General features: G+C 40.9%; 1 protein-coding gene across 2 annotated transcripts in view; it reads left to right on the top strand.

The window, feature by feature from the left end:
- znf804b (zinc finger protein 804B) overlaps window positions 1-18,467 on the top strand; it is an 870,963-nt gene that overhangs the window by 33,494 nt on the left and 819,002 nt on the right. The window lies entirely within an intron of this gene.

An 18,467-nucleotide genomic window follows, 5' to 3' on the forward strand; every position in this document is an offset into this window, starting at 1 on the left:
AATTCAGGCAGCATCCGAGGACAGGCAAAATCGACGTTTCGGGCAAAAGCCCTTCATCAGGAATAAAGGCAGAGAGCCTGAAGCATGGAAAGATAAGCTAGAGGAGGGTGGGGGTGGGGAGAGAGTAGCATAGAGTACAATAGGTAGGTGGGGAAGGAGATGAAGGTGATAGGTCAGGGAAGAGAGGGTGGAGTGGATAGGTGGAAAAGGAGTTGGGCAGGTCGGACAAGTCCGGACAGGTCGAGTTACTGGAGGTTAGAAACTAGGATGAGGTGGGGGAAGGGGAAATGAGGAAACTGTTGAAATCCACATTGATGCCCTGGGTTGAAGTGTTCCGAGGCGGAAGATGAGGCGTTCTTCCTCCAGGCGTCTGGTGGTGAGGGAGCGGCGGTGGAGGAGGCCCAGCACCTCCATATCCTCGGCAGAGTGGGAGGGGGAGTTGAAATGTTGAGCCACTGGGCGATTTGGATGATTGATGCGGGTGTCTCTGAGATGTTCTCTAAAGCGCTCTGCTAGGAGGCGTCCAGTCTCCCCAATGTAGAGGAGACCACATCGGGAGCAACGGATACAATAGATGATATTAGTGGATGTGCAGGTAAAACTTTGATGGATGTGGCATTTCCACTATACCACAACTTCTTTTCATCTGACCCTGAGGAAGTTGGTAATTTCCTAGTAATGTAGAGGCCCAAACTGATGCTCATTGTAGTTGATAGAATTTAAATTCAATTAGTATATCTGAGATATAAAGTTAGTCTTTGTTATTATGACCATGAAATTACCATTGATTGCTGCTTAAAAAGAAAATCCGTCTGGTTTCCTTTATGGAAGGAAATCTGATGTCCTTATTTCCAAGACCTGCATTTGACGACAGACCCACAGTAATGTGGTTAAACCTTGACTACTCTCTGGAGAGGCATATTCAATTCAAGAGGAAATTAGGGATCTGATTGAAACTTACAGAATACAGGGAGGCCTGAATAGAGCAGTTGTGGAGAAGATGTCTTAGCAGTAGGAAAGGGTGCAGCTTCAGAGTGAAGGGACGGCCCTATAGAACTGAGATGAGAAGGAATTTCTTCAGCCAGAGGGTGAATCTTTGGAACTGATTGCTGCAGAGGGCTGTAGAGGTCAAGTCATTGAGATTATTTAAGACAGAGAGATTGGTTCTTGATTATTAAGGACATAAAGTTTGAGTGGAGAAGGCAGGACAATGAGTTTGAGATACATATCAATCATGATGGAGCAGACTTGATGTGCTGATTGGTCTCATTCTTCTCCTTTGTCTTATGTCTTATATTGTAAATACCATGTGTATTTTGCCATTTCTAAAACACCTGGTCCTTTTGACATTGCTTACACAAAAAGCAATTTGTAGCATAAAGTAACTTCATTCAAGGTTTTTTCTCTTGCGGACTTTGACACTTTAAATTGCTCGTGCGATGTGTGCACATGACATGATGCAATGGTCACAATACTGTCATCAGCATGACATAACACAATGTGTCACAATACTGTCATCAGTATGACATGATACAATGATCACAATACTATCATCAGCATGACATGATACAGTGTGTCACAATACAGTCATCAGCATGACATGGCACAGTGGTCACAATACTGTCATCTATGGCATGCTCTCCTCTCAGATCAGATAGGCTCAGGGAATGTCTTTGATAGTGTGAATTAGGCATAAGCATTTTTTACTGACTTAATAGCCTAGAAAAATTGCAAGTTAATTTGTGGAAATCTGTGACAAAGGACTTTATTAACTCAAGAAATTGACGTAAAAAATGGTAGATTTGTTTTAGATCAATTGGCTATAGAACTTACGAATTTCTTCTGTATTTCCATTGGAAATTAGAAACATTTCATGTTAAAGGTCATAAATTGTGAACATCTTAGCCTTTATATATTTATACAGTTGAAGATGAAGTTCAGATCTTGCACTGTATGTTATGAAAATAGCTGCATAATTAGTGTCCTACTTTTGAGAACAAGTTGTGCTATATTTGAACTCAGGATGACAATCGGGTGGATGAAGACTGAGGCTGGTGGTTAATCATCTCTATCTTGGCAGCATGAAGTCTGGGGATTTCAACTCCCAGACTTCATCTACATAGACACAGTCAAGTTACCCATCCACAGGCAGCTCGCGAATGGATGGAACAGAATATCGACTGATGAGTTCTTAGAAGGTGAGTCAGGAAGACCTGGTCATTGGAGGAGCCCAGGATCTAAAAGATATAAATTTTCCTTTTTTCTCTACTATGCCCGACAATGGAATTTGGTTTTAATATAAAAAATGTTCTTAAAGCATTTTTCTGCGCGAACCACTGCTTGAAACAGTAGCTGAACATGGGTAACATAATTGAGAAACCAGACTATCCACTTATAGACTGACCCTAATGACTCCCTGTAGATCCCCTTGCTGTCTACTTGGAATAGACAAGGTGAATAGCAATGGTCTTTTCCCCGGGGTGAGTTCAAAACTAAAGGGCATATTTTTAAGGTGAGAGGACAAAGATTTACAAGGGACCTGAAGGGCAACTTTTTTGTGCAGAGAGTGGAATGAACTGCCAGACGAAGTGGTAGATGCAGGTACAGTTATAACATTTAAAACATATATGGATAGGCACAGAATAAGAAAGGTTTCGAAGGATATGGGTTAAATACAGGCAAGTGGGACTAGTTTAGTTTGGGAAACTTGGTTGGCATGGATGAGATGGACCGAAGCTGTATTTGTGCTGTATGACTATGTGACTCTGTCTGTATAAGAGCAAGTCATGATTGCAAGCTGTGATAAGAAAGCATTGTCTCTGTAGCATTGCAACATGAGGGATTTCAGAGACCCACCTTCCCAACTTTTCCTGAAGAGACAGGGTTAAAATCATCCATTCTATAGTGAGCACAGTTTTGGATGCTACTGCAATGTTAGGGATCTTTAGCCCTGAGGGGAGGGGGGTGGTGGAGGGGGGCAGGAGAGAGAGAGAGAGAGAGAAAGAGAGAGAATCTGTAGTTATTTTCTTTCTTAGCCACCAGATGGCCAGCTAGGAGCAGTTTGCAGACCACTAGTAGCAGCTATATGTACCCAGCAAGCTTACTTTATTGACACCAGAAACAGCTTTTAAATTCTGTTATCAGTGCTGCAACTCACACTTATACAGTGGCTAAACAGAAGCAGGTTATAGGTCTCGGGCAGAATTGTGAGATTTTTATGTTACATCCTTTGTGAGCCATATGTGGCCAAGTTGTTAATTTTGTATGGAAACTTCCTACTGTACCTATATCCAAAGCTGCTTCATAGTAGAAAACATATTTCTGATGTTGCCTTTTTCTCTTAAACTCCTGATTGGTTTTATTATCCTATGGCATATTCTGAACTTTACAAATAAATGAGTGTCCATTTTAGTGTTTTGCTTGTGCACTCTTTGAAGATTTCTTGTTCAGAGCTTTTCCTGCAGACATCAGTTCACATCTTTTCTGTGACTCAACTTATGGCATATATTTAGTAACAGTATATGTTAGATCAGTAGAACTCTTATGCAAATCAAAATATTGAGCTGGGGTTGTGGGAGATTGCAGCCTTTAAAAAGCCAGAAATGGCTGATGATATGCAGCATAAACCCCTTGACTGTTGAAATTGTCAGGTAGCTGCAAATGTATGGCTCATGATAAAAGCCATTTTTAAAAAGGGCTCTTCAAGTGGAGAATGGGCAGAGGCAAGAAAAGGGAGAAAGTCAATGGAAGGAGAAAAGAAGTACAGTTTTTGTTAGCTGGACCTTACCAAACTATTGAAGGAATTATAGCAAAGGAGAGAAAACTGCAGTCTTTCACGGGAGAAATCTTAGAATGGTGTCTTGTTTGGCATATGAAAGAAACTGGCAATGCAACTGGTTGACGTCTTTCTCACCTCACAAAATGTAAAACAGAATTGGAGAAATATCAGTGATCTAATGAGGCAGGCAAGGGAATAGATTTAAAGACAAAGTACTGTGGATGGTGGAAATCTGAAATAAACACAGAGAAAGCTGGAGATATTCAGCAGGTCTAGCAGAGATGGAGCTCATGTTTTAAGTTCATTATGACTGCTTCAAATTGAAATATATTGGAATTGCTTTTACAGTTGTGACAAAGGTCAAGGCACAGTGCAAAAGACAAAAGGGTTGTTACTGATGGAGAAGGAGAATAAGAGATAAGACAGGTGCACATTAGTGTGAAAGGGAAAGAATGGGTTCTCTCTGCTAAGAGGAAATTAAACAAATTCAAGCAAGACAAAGATGGGGAAATGTAAGAAAAATGAGAAATAGACAGAATGTGGTCAGTTTCTGATGTTGTGGAATTCGATATTGAGTAAAATGCTTAAACAGAAATTGAAGTGATAATGACAAGGAAATAGATTGATCACTCAGAACTTCATCAACTTTCATTTCAGGATGACCCAAACTTTTGCACCTTGGTATTCTCTTTGGCCTTGAGTTGAGCTTCTGATCCCATACCTTTTTCAGGACTGAGGACTTCCATCTCAATAATCACAGACGTGTCTGTCCCAAGCTAGCCCATTGCTGCTGAAACCCTCAGCTAAGCTTCTGTCAGCTCTAGACGTGATTGTCCTGTTGGACTCCTCTGCTGCTTGGTATACTGTATAGAGCCTTTCTACTTTCATTTTCTCCACACTTTTACTCCCCCTTCTGCTCCTCTATGGAATGACAAATGATTAGATACACTCACAGTGGTTGTGACAGTTTGATAGTGACATTAAATCAGACAACATGGAATTTAATTTTAAACATTATTACCATTTCAAATATTTCAAGTTTAACTTTTCTTTCCTATGCATTGCACTGGCGTAACTTTTTTTCCAAGACTCTGTTCATGAGCCACCGCCGTCATTATTTATTTCATGGGTCTGCTGAATTATACTCCACAACGGGCAACCAGATTTACTCTCATTTAAACTAATAGTGTCATTGACCCAAAAGTTGCTGGAGTGGATTACCTTGCACCATGAGTTGGAACTTTTCTGTCCCCTTTGTGTCAGATTATTTTTGCACTGCAAATCGCTGGAAATAGCCTTGGGTGACTGTCTGTGTGGAGTTTGCACATTCTCCCCGTGTCTGCATGGGTGTCCTCCGGGTGCACTGGTTTTCTCCCACAGTCCAAAGATGTGCAGGTCAGGTGAATTGGTCATGCTACATTGCCCATAGTGTTAGGTGCATTAGTCAGAGGGAAATGAGTCGGGGTGGGTTACTCTTCGGTGGGTCGTTGTGGACTTGTTGGGCTGAAGGGCCTGTTTCCACACTGTAGCGAATCTAATCTAATCTAATCTAAAAAAGAGAAGTCAGCCACAAACTTGGGGATCTCAGAGATATTTTTATTCAACCTGTTAGGACACATATTTGGAGCAGGTAGAAATGAAACCCAGCCAGGAATCTGGCTCAGAGGTAGGGACACTGCCCCTGTACCACAGGATACCTTTTCTGAGACTTTGTCTGATGGCATTTATCAGCTTATTTCCCAAAGCAATGAAATATATAAAGAAAGAGAATAAACTGCAGAGAAGTAAAAGGGGAGAATTTGGGTCATATTAGATGCAGAAAAAGTAACTGAGTTGGAAGGTTAGATTAAATGAGAGAGTAAGAAGAGCCAGAATGGTGAAGTAAAATAAAAGGTTTGAAGATATTAATAATTCTCCTTTCTAAAAAAAAACCTCTTGGAACAATTTCCTACTTGCTGGGGTGAAACATGACAGTTCCATTTGTTCTGATTCCAGGTCTGCAGGGTTGACTAATGTATCAGGATGTTAATTTACCTGTTTGCATCATGAAATATGAACCCTAATTTATGTGTTAAAAAGTGAAAGAACTGCCGATGCTTGCAATCAGAAAAAAAATGGAAATTGCTGGAATTTCTCAGCAGATCTGGCAGCATCTCCAGAGAGAAATCAGAGTTAACGTTTTGGCTGCAGTGACCCTTCTTCAGAGCTGACACTAATGTGTGACGTTACATTGGTATTTACAGTTCAAATCCTGCAAACTTTTGACATTCATAGTTTGGTTGGGAGTGAGGGTGGGTCCGGATGGGGGTGGAAGGTAGTTGTTGATGACTATACCGTGCACCTTATCATCACCACATTACTGGGTTTGTGGTGCATTAACATTTGAGTTCACAGTCATTGCTATATTAACAGCAAATTCTGAGCTATGATTACAGAAAATAATTAAATTCTGAGCTATGATTTAATTACAGTAACTGTGTATTTATATTTATATTTATATTCAATGCAAGGTCTATACTGTTGAAGGAGAGGAATAGAGTTCATATGATCAGACATTTTTGCCTAGGCTGGGGATTTTAAGCCTAGGAAACATGTTTATAAGGAGGGAAGGGGAAAGATTTAAAAAAGGCATGAGGGCAATTTTTTTACTTTTGTCTTAATTTGTCTGCAAATGAAAATTTTCCATTACCGCTACCAACCTCATCGAGAAGTATTAGAGAATTGCTCATTCGACAATTGAATCGTTCCACACAGGTATGAGGGTGCTTTTTGTGAGTTTGGGTCAAAGTAAGAGGAGCTGAAAAATGTGTTGTTGGAAAAGCGCAGCAGGTCAGGCAGCATCCAAGGAGCAGGAGAATTGACGTTTCGGGCTTAAGCCCTTCTTAAGGAAATGTCTGATTATGCCCGAAACGTCGATTCTCCTGCTCCTTGGATGCTGCCTGACCTGCTGCGCTTTTCCAGCAACACATTTTTCAGCTCTGATCTCCAGCATCTGCAGCCCTCACTTTCTCAAAGTAAGAGGAGCCTATGTTTTTTTTACCTGTGCTAAAGCTGACCTGGCAGTACTTGATGCTGGTGCTTGAAATGGAAATGTTTGCTTTCCAAGTATGATTATCTGTAAAAACATTTTTGTGAAAAATATACAAATATGATTATCAGTAAAAACATTTTTGTGAAAAATATACAAATAAAAGTGCTGTTGAAGGCTTTTCGGTTCCTGTTTTTCCATTCAATGTGTCAAAGCAGAATTAGAACTTGACACCACAGATCCACAAATAACCATCCAGCTTTCACAACACACAGAGAAACTCTTAGACAGCTGTACTGTGTGTTCATTGGGACATTTTATTTTGTAATAGTTCTATTAAGAAGGCGTTTGGTATGCTTTCCTTTATTGGTCAGAGTATTGAGTACAGGAGTTGGGAGGTCATGTTGTGGATGTATCAGACATTGGTTAGGCCATTTTTGGAATATTGCGTGCAGTTCTGGTCTCCTTCCTATCGGAAGGACGTTGTGAAACTGAAAGGGTTCAGAAAAGATTTATAACGATGTTGCCAGGGTTAGAAGATTTGGGCTATAGGGAGAGGTTGATTAGATTCCCTACAGTGTGGAAACAGGCCCTTTGGCTCAACAAGTCCACATCGACCCTCCGAAGAGAAACCCACCCAGACCCATTTCCCTCTGACTAAAGCACCTAACTCTATGGGCAATTTAGAATGGCCAATTCACCTGACCTGCATATCTTTGGAATGTGGGAGGAAACCGGAGCACCCGGAGGAAACCCACGCAGACATGGGGAGAATGTGCAAACTTTCTCAGCCCCAGACAGTCACCCAAGGCTGTAATTGAACCTGGCACCCTGGCGCTGTGAGGCAGCAGTGTTAACCACTGAGCCACCGATTAGGCTGGGGCTGTTTTCCCTGAAGCGTCGGAGGCTGAAGGGTGACTTTATAGGGGTTTATAAGATCATGAGGGGCATGGATAGGGTAAATAGACAAGGTCTTTTTCCTGAGGTAGGGGAGGCCAGGACTAGAAGGCATAGGTTTAGGGTGAGAGGGGAAAGATATAAAAGAGACCTTAGGGACAACTTTTTCACGCAGATGGTGCTGCATGTGTGGAATGGGCTGCCAGAGGAAGTGGTGGAGGCTGGTACAATTGCAACATTTAAAAGGCATCTGGATGGGTATATGAATAGGAGGGGTTTGGAGGGGTATGGGTCTGGTATTGGCAGGTGAGACTGTATTGGGTTGGGATATCTGGTCAGCATGGACGGGTTGGACCGAAGGGTCTGTTTCCGTGCTGTACATCTCTATGACTATGACTTGATGACTCTATGCTCCTGATCCTTGTGCTGAATATGTTCAGCGATGTGAATGGCAGTATAACTTTAAGAATTCACATGTTAGTCATAACGAATGAGTCATGCAGTCACTCGATGTGCATCAATTCTATATAAAGTTGCTCTTTTAGCTTGTTGACTAGCTGAGTACCTGAAGGAATTTAGACAGGAATTTCAAGATAATGTTGCAGCTGTGGTCTGGGGAAGACTAGCAAGAATGGGGAAATACCTAGACAATCTTTTTCAAATTTCCTGCTGTCTCCGTATGAGTAACAGAGGAGCGTTGGTGCCACTTGTGTAGGGTGAATGGTGTTTTCAGCAAGGTCTGTTTGATGGAGAGATATTGTGCTTGATTTTTAGTCGCTCACAGGGATGTGAATGCGTGCAGACACATGTTGATAATAGTATTTCTAGATGGTGTATCAGTGTCCTAATGTCTCTCGGATGCATTAGAGTGTGTTTCATGGGATTGCCAGAGTTTGGCAATCACTCACTTCTATTTAGCTGCCAATTAAACTCCTTAAGACAAGGGAGATTCAATGGCGATTTCAAACTCAAATAATCAAATGTATATTAGAGCATTGTTGTCACATGCAATGCAGGAAGCCATCAGGTTTTCTTTTCTCAAAACACTTTTTTTTGATAATATGGGCTCTTGTCTCAGATTGAATGCCAGATTTAAGAACAGCTTCTTCCCTGCTGTTATCAGACTTATACATGGACCTTTCATATATTGGAGTTGACCTTTCTCTCCTAGTAGCTATAATATTATATTCTGCATTCTGTTCTATTACTGTGATGCACATATATAAGGTATAATGTATCTGGTTAGTGTGCAAAACAATACTTTTCACTATCTCAATACATGTGACAATAATAAATCAAATCAAACACCTTTTTTGATTGTAATTTGGCCACATCTCTGGACAGAGTACCTGCTGATCTCTTGTTTTTACAACCTACAAGGCAGTGGTCAGCTTCACCATGGTACCATCTGCCTTTGGAGATTATATTCAGGAGATAGCTGCTGCCTTCTAGAAGTGTTTGGCACCAGTGCTTTGGTGTTATGCTTGCTGCTAGCTCAGCACTTGAAGGCAGCATTATAAGAGAAATGTAGACATAGCACAGGGTCAGTTTCCAAAATTCCGACATTGTAGATAGAAAAGCCATTACAATTCTGTTCAGGTAAAGGTTGTACATTATATTGGTGATATGGCAAATACAAAACTGTGTGGTTACAAGAAGGATATCAATTTGATTGCAATTTTCTCTATGGTACAGAGTCCTGTAAATTTACCAACTGATTTTAACATGGGTCTTTTTATTTGTTCTTGAGGTGTGAGGATGCTGGTAATCCCACAATGCATTACTGTTTGTTAATTACTGTGGAGAAGGTAGTGTTGAGCTGCATTCTTACATCACATGGACAGCCAGAGGTTTATGTTAATTCATAATGCTCTTAAGGAGGGAGTTCCAGGGTCTTTACCAAGCAACATAGGAATTATAGTTCCAATTCAGGATGATGAATAACTTGGATGGGGAACTTGCAGGTGGTGCTGTCACCAGGCACCTTCTGCCCTACACAGATGTACCCGTACTTGTTGCTGGTAATTCATGCCTGAACGAAGAAATGAAATTGCAATGTCTTAGTCCTCTGTGGGATGGAAATAATTGTACTGAATAGATATTGAACACAATCAAAAATGGTCCAGGAGTAAAACTTCAAATGTCAGTTCAGAAGTTGTTATTTTCAATGTCCTGCCACTTTATAGAAAGGTAAAGGGCAGATTTTCATCAGATTACTGCTCTGACTTCACTGAGCGAGTGATTCTCCTGGTGCTGGCAAAACCTCAGTGAAATTCCCGGAGCGACAGATTATTAACTGCGGTACTGTTCTAGCTGTGTATAATAAACCATCAGAGCTACCGTGGTACTGGAATTGCGAAGACCTGCTTCAAATGCCTGGATCTTTCTGGGAGGTAATTTGCAATGCAATCCATCCAGGGTCTCAAAGGTAGGGCACTATGCTGCTTGTTACTCAAATTTTCCAGACAAAGAGGAGAAAGGTGCCCAAGAGAACAGACATTTCAGGCAGTTGGAAGCACAATAACCACCCATTGGCAGTTCCAAGAGGCAATCTTCATTCGGAGGCATTAATTTGATTTCTACATTTGTCCTTGAAAAACATAATTCTGTCAATATCTGTTTGATTTTCACCAGAAGTATGCATTCTTCCATGTCATGTCAACTCACAATGATCCCATTTATACTAACCATCAATGCTTCTCCCAAATATTGCTGAAATGATCAACTTACCATGCGTTACGATTTCAACAAAATCCTTTGCATTATCTATTATTTCCCAATACCTCTTCTCAGTATGAGTTTATGTTGTGTGACTTTCGGAATTAATTATATGCTTCCACTTGTTTACTAAATGAGCAGGAGCACAAGATGGCAGGCTGCTTTCTTCCTTGAGTAGGCCTTTAGGAGTAAAGTAGCTTTATGTTAGTACATAGTCATCATGAGATGGAGCTGCAACAGACTAATCTGCATTTTTTTGTCTCCTTGTGGAGATGTGAATCTAGACTTGAAATGCTGAATGTGGATTTTTTTTTCCCTTTGACAAATAAGTTGCATCTACTTTCCTGACCACATGCCCTTTTTACTTAACCATTTCACAGGTTGGGAATTTCTTAGGTGCGATATGCGTGTGCACCTCTTGCAAGACTGGGGTCTCCGTTTTGTTGGTCATATAACAATTCTGTTACCTTTTGATCATGATTTTGGTGTGCTAGATGAATTTTCAAAGTCCTTTAAGAAAAGAACCTCCTTGGAGAGTCTGTGTCTGATTAGGAAACCTTCTGAAGAGTCTGGAACATCCTGAGAGGTAAGTATAAAATATTTGGACACCAAGAAATGTCACTACTAGATGCTGAATTGTAATGTAGGTATGTGTTTTAATGCAGTGATTGTCATAGGGATCTGCTGAGCAAAGATAAGCTGACCCTTACTTTGACTGCCATTGTTTAAATATTTAAAGTATTTTTGCATTGGAGAAAATGCTATGATGGATCAATGTGAAAAGAAAACCAATTAGCCTCTTGTGCCATGATTTGAATTACAATTAAAAGACTGACTGCTCTGGCTATTTTTTTTAAACCTGCTTTTGTAAGTTTAAAAGCAAATGTCTGCCCCTGTACCTCACCATTGATTGACAAACCCTGTACTTTGAGATGGAGATGGGAGCGCCATTCTGTTTTGTTATTTTCAGGAAATGTAGCTGGAAGTATTTGTTATGAAAGCTGTTACCATTATAAATGCCTGGCTAGGTTTCAAAAAAAACTGTGAATGTCTTCATATCAGCAGGTAGTAGTGTAATGGGTCAAGAATAATCAAAGTTTTTATGAACCTGTAATAACAGCATGCCATTGATGTATTTTCTTGTCTAAAAATCAAGTCAGCCCTTTAGGGGAATGACAGTTTTCCACTTAAGTCGTCTTTTGGCAATTTAAAAAAAAATAATTCACGGGCATCGCTGTTAGGCTAACATTTATTGCACATTCCTAATTTCCCAGAGAGCAATAAAGAATCAACCACATTGCTATCGGTCTGGAATCACATGTAGGTTAGACCAGGTAAGGATGGCAGTTTCTTTCCCTAAAGGACATTAGTGAACTAGATGTATTTTTTTTCTGACTATCAACAATGGATTTGTGGTTATCATTAGACTCTTTACTTCCAGGTTTTTAAAATTGAACTCAAAATCCTCCATCTGCCATGATGGGATTCGAACTCAGGACCCCAGAACATTACCTGGCTCTCTAGCTTCACAGACCAGAGATAATATCACCACACCATCACCTCTCCTTTCAGTATCTGTGATAGTGGCTTTGAATTAAGAGATTTTGTAGATTATTAAATGATTAAGATTTATATTGTTTTTTAAAGAAAGCTTTAAATTGTTCTTGAATGGCTCCTGAGGACTGGAAAAAGTGTGTATTGAATGAGTAGCTAAAGAAAATGCACAAAAATTATGGAGATAGTATGGCTGGTTTGGACAGACCAAGGTGGTGTCGTATGGTGCTGTGGCATTGAAGTGGGTGGATGAACTGAGATGACATGCGTTTGCAGGGATAATGTGTAGGACATGGAATGGCAGAGGGTTAATTGAAGGTGTGGTGAGATGTTGTGGCATGAATGTATGGGGCATGTAAAAGATGTCGAAAGCTGGAATACTGTCGGAGAACTGAGGCAGGCCTTTTAATTGGCCTTCCTGCACACCCACAATCCACATAATCTCTGACATGACACACCAACATGCTGTGAACCTGATTGCTGTGTGGAAAGACAAAGATCCTAAGCAAAGTTAACACAAGGGTTGGGTGTGCATTTTGCAAATTACAAAAATATATGTACTTGGTCTTGCAGAAGCCAGGAGAAAATTTCTCCCTGTATTACTTGTATTGCTCTTTGCACTTCTTTTTCACCCGACCTTCTAACTACCACCTGCACTTTTTTTTGAGGGTGTTTTGAGATCATGCTGGTGTTACTATTCTGAGAGACAGCAGAGTTAAGTAGATTCTTACCATGACACTGAAACTGGGAACTGTCTGTAGGAAAACAGTGCGAGTGCTGGCAACTCAATCAAGAAGGTCCTGAATGAAGCGAGCCTGAAACTAGAAGAGGAGCACTCAGCCAACAGGTCACCTTTACCAGTGAGGACTGTGGTGAAGCAATCTATAGGGCTCCTGAACAGGTGGTTCAGCTGGTCAGACCAATCTGGTAGGGCCTTCAAGTATAGTCAAGACAGTGTGCTACATGATCATGGCATGGTGTGCTCTGCGCTATTGGAACAGACATCAAGAAGACATGCTGGAAGCTAAAGAACTGGGTGAGCAAGAGCTGTCTTCCCAGGAGAGGAGGACACTGAGGAGGAGGAAGCTTTCCTTGTGGATGACAAAGCTCAGCTACAAAGTAGGCAGGACATGATTGAAGGCCACTTCCAATGGATGGGAGCTGTGCTGAACACATATCACAGAATGTTACATCATTGTTGTTCAGCCTTTGGTTTGGATTCTGGGGGCGAACTACGGCCTTTATTCATTTTGTTTTTGCTTGCTTTTGCGATCTGGAAAAAACACTCATGTTTGGATTTGTTCAATTGCTCTCTTTTTAGATTAGATTTAGATTAGATTAGATTACATTACAGTGTGGAAACAGGCCCTTCGGCCCAACAAGTCCACACCGACCCGCCGAAGCGAAACCCACCCATACCCCTACATTTACCCCTTACCTAATACTACTGGCAATTTAGCATGGCCAATTCACCTGACCCTGCACATCTTTTGGACTGTGGGAGGAAACCGGAGCACCCGGAGGAAACCCACGCAGACACGGGGAGAATGTGCAAACTCCACACAGTCAGTCGCCTGAGGCGGGAATTGAACCCGGGTCTCAGGCGCTGTGAGGCAGCAGTGCTAACCACTGTGCCACCATGCCGCTCTTGTGATCTTTGCCTACTGGACAATGACAAGCATTGGATTTACTTTGGGCATTGGGGACAGAGTAGTGGTGAATTAATGAGGGTACTTAAATAGGATGTAGCTAAAGAAAGATTAACTATGAGGCCTGACAGTTAAACAACAGCTGTATCAACTGTGTGCCATGAGGAGCATGGCTTTGTGTCTGCTGTGCCATTACGTTGCTGGTGAGGGCCAACAATGCCAGATTGTCAATGCTTGTTCTGGTGCAGAGCAACCTTAAATCAAGATACTTCGGGCGTCAGGTATACTTGCCATTTCATATATAGTTGCTTAGCGGACAGTATGTAGTAAGAATTGGACAAAGGAGCATGGAGAGCTGGGGTAGGTAGTTAGTAGGCTGAGCTTAACAAGATGTGGTTGGAAATATGTATGTGAGAAACATACAAATGTTTATAGGGCTGGAAAGAATCAACTCAGGAAGAATGTGTTCCCTGGCTGGAAAGTCTAGAGCAAGGGGACACTGGCTCAGAATACAGAGTAGACAATTTAAGACTGAGATGAGTAAGCATGTCTTTTCTCAAAGGGTCATCAACCTGGGGAATTCCCTACCACAGCAGGCTTGTGAAAGCCAAGTCACTGAATATATTCAAGAAAGTGATAGATACATTTTTAGATCTTAAAAGCATCAAGGGGCATGGGGACTAAGCATGAATATTGTGTTGAGACAGAGGATTAGCCATGATTATATCGGATGATGGTGCATGCCCGAAGGGCCAGTGGCCCTTTACTGCTCCTTGTTTTGACATAAATCCCGCCCGGCCTTGTAATTTAAAACCTTCCAAAACACTCAACACAACTGACACATAACCAATAAAATGTTATGATTCAGCCCTGTGTTTTATTTGAATTGGAGAGAGGCTACAGAAGTCATTAGTATAGAGTGATCTGGGTGCTGTGGATCATTAATCCCAAAACAAAAGTCGGTATGCCAGTGCATCAAGTGATTTGAAAAACAAATGAAATTTTGGTATTTATTACAAGGATAATTGAGCATAAAATTGGGCAATATAGCTATATAGGATCTTTGTTAGACCACATCTGTACAGTGTAAAGTTTCAGTCTCCGTTTATAAGAAATGATAGAATTGTATTTAAAACAGTTCAGAGGAAGTTCACTTGATTCCTGGGATGAAGGTCTAGTCTTTAGATTAAATATTTAACAGGTTGGGCCTGAATTCAATGAATTTGTGAATTAGCTTGTATTCTGACATATCAAGTTCCTAAGGAGATATGCTAGGGTGGATGCTAGGAGGATTTTTCCCTTTGTGTAGGAGTACAGAATGAGAGGCCACAGTTTAAAATATTGGTGTCCCCCATTTAAGTCTGAGGTAAGGAAAATAACTTTCTTTTCCACTGTTTCTCAGCTGCCCCACATTTTAACCCATTTTACAATTCACTTCAGCCAACTCTGTCTTTGTTTCCTTGTGAATGCTGATATTTAAGATTAAGGCATTCATCTCAGACATCTCATCCCCAAACTGAATGTAAAGCTTTATCGTGTTATGATCACTGTTGTCTAGAGGCTCCTTTACTGTGAGAATTCATTAATCCTACATCATCACACATTAGCCTTCTCCCTGGTTAGCACTAGAGCATACTGCTCTAAGGAATTTTCATGAATATACTCTTTGAACCCATCTTCCATGCTACCTTTCACTATTTGATTCATTCAATCGACATGAAGATCAAAACTAGCTCTAATTATTGGAGTAGCTTTCTACAGGCCACCATTACATTTTGCTGTATACTCCATCCGACACTGTAGCCACTGTTCGAGGGCCGGGAAACTATTTCCACACTGGCTTCTTGCCTTGACTGTCTTATCTCTCTCCAAACTGATTTTACATCCTGACCTTCTAAACCAAGGTCATCTCTTGCTACTGTACTAATGTCGTTCTTAACGAACAGATCTGCCCCACCACCTTTTGCAATTTTCCCTCCTTCCAAAATGTCAAATACACTGAAAATTAGGGTCTGAGCCTTGGTCACTAACATCCATATCTCTACAATAGCTATGAGGCCATGCACATGTGTTTCTATTTGTGCTGTTTATTCATTCGTTTAGTAACAAATGTTGCATGCGTTCAGATATAAAGCATTTAATGTTGTTTTGTTTAATCATTCTGGCAAACTTTAGGCTTATCTGCTAGTGCAGTCTTATGCTTTCTGTCCCTTCCTGCTATTCTCTAATTATCATTTCACATGTCATTTTCCTGTTTTATTGCTTGCCACTTCTTGCCTTACATGATTCCCTTGTTCCACCATTTAGTTCAGGGACCTTTCTACTGCCCTAGTTATATGACTCAACAGAATACTGGTCCAGTACAGTTAAGTTGAAGACCATCTTAATGGGACAGTTCTCACTTCTGTAGCCTCTGGAAAGGTCCCAGTGGATTGGAAATGTAACACCTCTATTTAACAAAAGAGACAGACTCAAATAGGCAGCAGTAGGTGCCTGTGCTTATTTCTTTTCAACTAATTGTTGAATTGTGCATTCAACTCTCTAATCTTATTTATTCTACATTAGTACGTTTGTGTCTCAGGTATTAATCAGTTAGTAATATTCTTAAATTAGTTTTAATTAATGCCTCTAGTCCTACTAATATTCTTATTATTTCAAGTCATGATAAGCTTCGATTAAAATTGGATATTTTAGGTAAGAGAAAATGTTCACAGCCACTCAACCACTCCATAACTTAATTTCCTTCTTGTTATATCAGACTTATATTTTCTTTTGTATTCACTGAAGCACAAATTCACCTCCCCTTCCATCCCAACATATCTCTTCAAATTCCTACCGCTGTCTTTGGTATGCTGTCTATTTCTAGGAAGCAATCTTAATCTTTTACAAATTATGCATGCAGAAAAACAGTAGAAAAAAAAATACTTCTCCGCTATGTATTGAATTGCTTTATGAGCCAAATTTCTAACTTCACACTTGTTTTATGCCTCATTTAGGCATAGTCTCAACTCTGTGCATCGTTTTACTCCCTTTAATGGTGAACTTACATCTATCTCCATAATACGTTGGACCAACATTGGGCATTTGCAGTCACCTTATAGTTCTGGACATCAAAGTCCAAAGCTGTGCATTAGGTTTACTTTTCAGAAACTGCTTAATGTAAGTTTCCTGAGTTCTGAAGAAGAGTCACTGGACCTGAAATGTTAACCCTGCTTTCTCTTCACAGATGCTGCCTGACCTGCTGAGTTTTTCCAGCAATTTATGAATTTGTTTCTGGTTTTCAGCATCTGCAGTTCTTTTTTTTTGAGGTTTCCTCCACCTGCCTATTTCATTCTAGACCCACTGTTATTTAGTGACCAACTAATGGCTACGTTCCTTAAGGTAGTGCAAGTGTCATCTCAATAATACACCTTCCACTGATGAAAGATTGAAATCAAGTGAGCCTTCTGTTCTGTTGCAAGCATTGCATTTCAAAAACCGAGTCAAGCAGATAAACAGTATTTCTGGTTGTTGATGTTCGATGTGCTCACTTTGCCACTTTAAAAGAATGTAGAATTGTAGACATGTTACTGATGCTTGGGAATACGGTGGTACAGTGGTTAGCACTGCTGCCTCACAGCACCAGGATCCCAGTTCGATTCCAGCCTCGGGTGACTGTCTGCGTGGAGTTTGCACATTCTCCCCGTGTCTGTGTGGGTTTCCTCCGGGTGCTCTGGTTTCCTCCCACAGTCCAAAAGATGTGCAGGTAGGGTGAATTGGTCATGGTAAATTGCCCATAGTCAGGGGTGGATATGGGGAATGGGTCTGAGTGGGTTACTCTTCGGAGAGTCGGTGTGGACTTGTTGGGTTGAAGGGCCTGTTTCCACACTGTAGGGAATCTAATCTAAAAAGTCCAGAATACATTTCAGGCATAGACCTCAAACTGGTAAGTGAGAGAAGTCATAGAGTTCCAGATTAATATAGAATCCCTACAGTGGAGAAAGAGGACGTTTGGTCAATCAAGTCATGCACTGACCCACCGAAGAGTATCCTACCCAGACCAGCCCTAGCCTCCACTCTATCCCTGTAACCTTGCAATTTCCTTGGCTCATCCACCTTGTGTACACATCCTTGAACATTACAGGGCAATTTAGCGTAGCCAATCCACCTACCCTGCACACCTTTGGACTGTGGGAGCAAACCGGAGACCCAGTGGAAACTCATGCAGACACGGGCAGAAGGTGCAAACTCCACAAGGACGGTTACCCAACTCTGGAATGGAGCCTGGCTCCCTGGTACTGTGAGGCAACAGTACCAACCACTGAGCGACTGTGCTGCCCACATGGCTTCTTTGAAATGCTCAAAGTGGGAGTTAGTCCTAACCAGGCAGAGCAGCAGGAATTTTATTAATGCTCCGTGCTAGTAAAGAAGATAGAGCTTCAGTGTTATTGTGCATTCATTTAAGCATAATTTGTGTTTATTTTTCCTTGACTTTATCATACTACACAAATATAAATTATGGATTTCTCATTAGCTCGATTGGAAGACTCCAAGCACGATGATAAGTCACTGCCTGTGACTGACATCCAGCTGATGAAATAAAATTTTACCTTTCATTTTGGAAGCTTTTCCAGAGCCAAAGCAATATATTTCTGGTCTTTGTTGCCTGAAAACTTCTTTATAACTTTTCATTGAGACTTGTTTACATTGGTATGTTGAAAATCCATTGTTTTAATTTTGTTTGTTTGTGAGGACAGGATCTCAGTTGTGCCATGTCTATGGATAGAATGTAGATGAATTTTCATGGCTTTATGCCATTTGTCCAGGATGTTTTAGTTCTTCCTCCTAAAAATGGATGAGTAGG

Source organism: Chiloscyllium plagiosum, unplaced genomic scaffold (assembly GCF_037043375.1).
Source record: "Chiloscyllium plagiosum isolate Xiang-an unplaced genomic scaffold, Cpla_swu_hap1 HiC_scaffold_5, whole genome shotgun sequence".
NCBI classification, from domain to species: domain Eukaryota; kingdom Metazoa; phylum Chordata; class Chondrichthyes; order Orectolobiformes; family Hemiscylliidae; genus Chiloscyllium; species Chiloscyllium plagiosum.